At 45.5% G+C, this 6,000-nt stretch overlaps 1 long non-coding RNA gene across 1 annotated transcript in view; it reads left to right on the plus strand.

The window, feature by feature from the left end:
- The window catches only part of LOC130544891 (uncharacterized), a 47,468-nt gene extending 41,735 nt beyond the window's left edge, over nucleotides 1-5,733 (plus strand). The window contains exon 2 of the long non-coding RNA XR_008961599.1: nucleotides 1,798-5,733. This is a non-coding gene — a long non-coding RNA (uncharacterized LOC130544891). The remainder of the gene's footprint in view (nucleotides 1-1,797) is intronic.
- The last annotated feature ends 267 nt before the right edge of the window (nucleotides 5,734-6,000 follow it).

The raw sequence follows: 6,000 nt of genomic DNA on the forward strand, positions 1-6,000 counted from the left end.
GACCGACCTGCACAGTGTCAATGTTATCTGCTGCCCTGTGCATATAGCGTCTCCCTGGAGGACACTTTTATAACACGGTAACACTTACACTGACACATTCGCTCCTTTACTTCCCTTTCTCTGCTGATAAATGTCGGGCTTCCTCTTGGATCTTGTCCCTGATTTACTAAGTTACTATATATTCATTGCTCTCCTTTGTGTTCCAAACACTGAGCTCTCAGTGCTCATCTGGTTGGATCCAGACTGTGAAGGCTGCAGCCCAAGTAATCAGTACAGGACTTGGGGGCCCAACCTCCCTCAAGAAGGCTTGCATTCCAAATAGGTCCCTAATTAGTGTGTTTCTGGTGCTATTGGACAAAAGAGAGGGCCCTGTTTTGAACCAAAGCCTATAATTTATGCCTACAGCTATACCCTGATGGGAGATGTGAATTTTCATGTCAGAGAACAGGGACCTGATAAATACATGACTAATCCAAAGGACACCGTCTACCTAGAGGTCTTTACTCCCTTACTAGAAGAACCACAGAGATGTGCGATTTTTACACTGAATGCACTGGATCTCTGCAGGTGGAAGGGACTTAGCGCATCATTTGGGCAACTGAAGGACAGGGCTCTCCAGGAGAAAGCACCAGCTAATGAAGGACAACATAAAGTTCCCTGCAACATAAAAAAAGGGGGGAAGCTGCCCTTTGCCATCATTTTGCAGGTTACAATTCCCGGCAATCGCACCAGCTCAAGAGCAGAAGCGCAACCCGTCATCTTCTTTCTGTGGGCTTCAGCCATAGGGGGAGAAAGGTGGTGCCACAACGCTCTCCCAGTGGATGAGGATGACGTGTTCTAAGCAGATGATTGCGGAGGCTCCTGTCAAATGAGTGAAGAGAAAGGGGAAGTGGGGAGAGGAGGAGGGACTCAAGAAACACCACTGCAACAATCCTGGAATAAAAATGAGGGGCCGTTAGGGGAAATGATAAGCGCCTTCACCTTGAAACTCAGTGCCTTGCCCATTTTTTCCAATTTGCTTCTGATAACCACTTATATTTTGTAAATAACTTAAAGCAGGATGGGATAAATGAAAGAGAGCTCCTATCGGGTTCTATGTTTCCTCTTCTTTAGGATTGTCTTAAATAACAATTATCCTTTTTAGCTTTAGGAAGCATTAAAAACAGTCAAGCCCTTTGAAACATGGTTCCCCCAACTCATAACGGGCCTGCACGTTTCTCCTCTCGACAGAAAGGCTGCTCGGGTTGTGCCCATCACTTTCGGTTTCGTCGGCTAGCGGGTATATCGTGCAGCATTTAGAGTGTTAACAGACTTTGGAATGTCGGCTCTGTCTAAGCGGACCCGGTAGCTACGCCACAGCCTCCGGCGCGATCCGCGCTCTCTCCCTTTTCACCAGCAGGCGGCGCTGGTTTTCGCCGCGCCCGAGGCCACCGCCCCGCCCCGCCCCTCACAGAGCTCACTTCCGCCGCGGCCTGGGGAGGCTCCCTCGCTCCTCTCTCTCCATTCTGGTGTTTTCTTGAGGCAGTCTTTCTTTATCCTGCGCTGCCTGCTAACGTTTCTGAACCACCATACCCTCGTGCCAGTTTATAGTACTAAAAACCTGCTTCTTGGGTCCCTCGAAAGAATGGAAATCCTAAAAAAACATGTATTGGGGGATTGCGTAATCACGGATTTTTTTAAACTTCAAATGCATTTCAACTTAGTCAAATAAAAAGAGCCTCTGCCCTGACAAAGAAGGCGATATATGTTAAAAATTAGAATGCTTTTAAAAAAAAATCCCTTTCCGGTTTATTCCAGACTCTTCTACAGTGTAGAGAGCGGCTCACGAAAATTCAGCTGCGGCTCCATCTGCTGGCCGCGCCGCGCCCTGCGAGGCCCTGTCCGGGAAGGAGAGGTGTCGGCTTGCAGGTGAAGAAGGCCCGGCCTTTTGCCCAGGAAAGGCTCTGGCACCAAGGTAGCGTTCACATGCAGGTCTGCTTATCTGAAAAGAGACTAAACTGACCCTCTGCAGGCAAAGGGGCTCAGTTTGGAGGAGCCCTCAGGCCTAAATGTACTGGCATGTGTTATATGGAAATCTGGGGCTTCAGGGAAAAGAGGCACAATTCATTTCATTAGACCGCTGCCTCTCTCAGGTGCAGGGCTGAAAACGAAAACTGTATTTTTCATCAAGGCACGCAGGGAAGTATCAGGGACAGAAGTCAAAATGTATTTGTTTTCCTGAATTTTGCTGAATGGAAGGAATTTCAAAGGCGAAGAGGGTGACAGAAATAAAATTAATCTGGGAGTGGGGACGTGTTACAATGTGGCCTTGGCTGTGGTTTGATAGAAGGTCACTAAGCCCTGTACCATTTTCCAAACTCTTGAGTCAATTCTGATTTACTTGAAGATTTTTCTATTTAGGAGACTTCAGGCCCTTTTCACCCAAAGGTCTAAACCCATTTGCAAATGCATTTATATACATACTTCAGCACAAACCTGCATTCGCCATTGTTGCCAACTTTGTTAAAGGCCATAATCAGAAAACGCTTGGGGGTCTGATAGCAGAGTTTTAGAGCGGAATTACAGTTGGCCCACCCAACTGGCCCACCCACCCAGTTGGCCCATCTGGAAATCATGGTATCACTGATAGGAAACATTTCTAATGAAAAATGTTGGCAAACATACTTCTGACCTTCCCGGGCTTGAGAATAATGTCCTAGCAAAAATGAATTTTTTGTTCGGGATGACTTTATAATGGTTTTCCTGAAAGATGAAGTGGCTTTCCCAACAATAACATCTATAGGAACGTAACTGGCTATGTAGTCCTTGGGGTCCCTGTCATGTGACTTCCACGACAGTCAGTGTTTTATAATGATATCGATAACTAAGCCCTCGTAAAGGAAACTTCGCTGATTCTACTGACACAGTGAATAGTTTCATGGAGAAAATGTTAACCCTCCATATGGGCACTTGAAGAAGATACACAACTAAGAAAACAGATGAGAAATAAGATAAAAATCCATTGCAATGATGCGTGGGTGGACTGTATCAGAGAACTAGCAGGCTGAGTATATTTTCTGTTTTGGATGAACGGAGAGTTATCGGGTACCAAATTGTGACGAGTCCGGGAAAGATTTGATGGTGGCTGGCTACCTCTATCATACCTCTCTTCTACTAATGTATTTGTAGAGGAGAGTCTTTCATAGACATAAATTGCTTGGTAACACATCAGCGCTGCGAGTGGCAGTATGAAGCCGAGAACTGAACATCCCTCAGTAAAGGTACTTTCATGGCCTCTGGCTCAGGACAGTGAGGGAGAGGCTCAGAGGTGGAGCACTGAGGAACCGGATGCCTTAAGCCCTCACACTCTTTCCTCTGTTGTGGCACAAGGCAGTCCCTGAAAACTGAATGTTTTATCTTCTGTGTTTCTCCTTATCTCCTTATTTGTTTAGAGGGTGCCTCTACACTTAGAGCCACATATATAAACCACCTGTCACTTTCTTACCAGACTCCCCAAGAGTATTCATTTAGCACTATTTCTGGTTAACCTGGTATAAAAAGGCTGCCCATTCCCTGAGCAATTGAGCCTGGGATTCAAATATTTTGTTTTTGGAAAAAAAGCAAGGGAAAATTTTTATAGAGATGACCTCTCCCTTGACTTTCAGTCTATTCTAAATTGGGCTTTTGAGAGAATGTGACCAATCTCTCAAGAATATGAAACAGATTGAACTTGGTAGAAATTTCTGTCTGGACCTTACAGTTAGGTAAGTGTGTCTCTTCTGGTCAAAGTCCTAACTTGACAAAGGAGTTGGCTTGACACTGTCAATTAAACTCCCTTTGTTCTCTCAGTATACATCAGTCCTCTTCTCTCTCCCCTTCCTGCAAAATGCCAGGCTGACTCCTGCTCGTCAGTGGGTCTTGGCTTTCTGATCACCTCCTCTGAGACTTCCTTGAGCCCCAGGGGAAGAGAGGGTGGCCCTGCTGAACTCCCGGAACCTCATGGCTCCCCATCATAGCTCTGCAATACTATGCTGTCACTGCTTATCTGTCTGTCTCCCATACTAGACTCTGACATCCTGTGAAAATGGGGCCCTGGTTATCATTATGTTCATTTTCCATCCTCAGTACCTAATTAGTGCCTCCAATCAAGCAGCTGTTAGGTAGGAATTCAACACACGAGGTGGGAGGGAAGGGTATTTCCGAGGGAGGAACTGACAGGAACACATATACGTAGGTATAGACCTGGAAGAGTGCCTGGGAGCATGACTGTGGCTTGGCTGAAGCTTGAGGGGGACTGACAGGAGAGTCAGGAAAGCGTGGTTGTGAATATTGTGAGTGTTAGTTTAAGGCAGTGGTCATCAGGAGATGAAATAATTGCAAACGTTGAAGTTTCTGGTGTATTGTGTATCAGATGAGTGCTTTGCATAGTTTCATCAAAAACATGGAGCCTTGAATCTAGCCCATTCCATTCGTGGAATGTCACTAAATTGGCAAAACCAACCTGCATGGCTAAACCACTCAGTTAAACAGACTCATCTTCTGTCAGAAAAAGTGTAAAACATTATATTCCGGGCACCTGGGCGCTGTAGTTCGTTGAGCAGCTGACTCTTGGTTTCGGCTCTGGGTTGTGGGATCGAGCCCCACATCAGGCTCTGTGCTCAGCACGGAGTCTCCTTGGGATTCTCTCTCCATCTATTCCTCCTCCCCCCAAAAAATACATAAATAAATTGTACAAAAAATTTTTTTAATCACTATATTCCTGCAAGGCCTTCCACCACCTCACTTGTGATTTCTTTTTTTTTTTTTTTTAAAGATTTTATTTATTTATTTGACAGAGAGAGACAGCCAGCGAGAGAGGGAACACAAGCAGAGGGAGTGGGAGAGGAAGAAGCAGGCTCCCAGCAGAGGAGCCTGATGTGGGACTCGATCCCGGAACGCCAGGATCACGCCCTGAGCCAAAGGCAGACGCTTAACCGCTGTGCCACCCAGGCGCCCCTCACTTGTGATTTCTAATTCCAAGATAGCCCTTGTTCGCAGCCCAGAGGCTTGCCAGTATTTGTCCAGGGAATGAAATAAAGTGCTTCCCTGTCAGTGTTTCTTACCTGGCTCTCAAGAAATTGTCCCTCAAGTATAGTGCATTCTCTCATTATGCCGCCTTTTGGGGACAAAGCACAGTTTGGATGGCTCAGGGGTAGCTTTCTGTTGTGAAGGGCCAGAGCAGTTGGGAAAGGGAAGTAGGAAAAAGAAATCAGCTCAATGCCAGCCATTCCCAGGCAGATCACTTTCAGGAGAGGGTACATTTTATAGTTCAGATCTGGAAATTGACTCTTGATACTATGCTCTCTACAGTATATGCAGCTGGCCCTTGAACAAGGCAGGGTTAGGAGCGCCAACTATTTTTTTTTTTTTTTAAGATTTTATTTATTTATTTGACAAAGAGACAGCCAGTGAGAGAGGGAACACAAGCAGGGGGAGTGGGAGTGGAAGAAGCAGGCTCATAGCGGAGGAGCCTGATGTGGGGCTCGATCCCATAACGCCGGGATCACGCCCTGAGCTGAAGGCAGACGCTCAACCGCTGTGCCACCCAGGCGCCCCAGGAGCGCCAACTCTTAACTCCCCCAAAACTTAACTACTACTAGCCTACTGTTGACCAGAAGCCTTACTGATAACGTAAAGCATTGATCGACACATATTTTGTATGTTATATGTATTATGTACTGTATTCTTACAATAAAATTAGCTAGAGAAAAGAAAGTGTTATTAAGAAAACCATAAGGATTAAAATACAAAAAAGAAAAGAAAAAGAAAACCATAAGGGCAAATACGTTTCCAGTACTGTACTGAGACAAAATTCACATATAAGCAGACCTGTGCAATTCAAACCCGTGTTATTCAAGAATCAACAAACGGCAGTTTGAAAGCTGTGTTTTAAAGAACGTGGATTTTATCCTACACACCAGTAGGCTCCAGAGTGGAGTATGCAAGGTATAGAGAGAAGATATTACAAATTCTGTGTATACT

The sequence above is a fragment of the Ursus arctos genome, unplaced genomic scaffold, assembly GCF_023065955.2.
Source record: "Ursus arctos isolate Adak ecotype North America unplaced genomic scaffold, UrsArc2.0 scaffold_26, whole genome shotgun sequence".
Classification (NCBI taxonomy): domain Eukaryota; kingdom Metazoa; phylum Chordata; class Mammalia; order Carnivora; family Ursidae; genus Ursus; species Ursus arctos.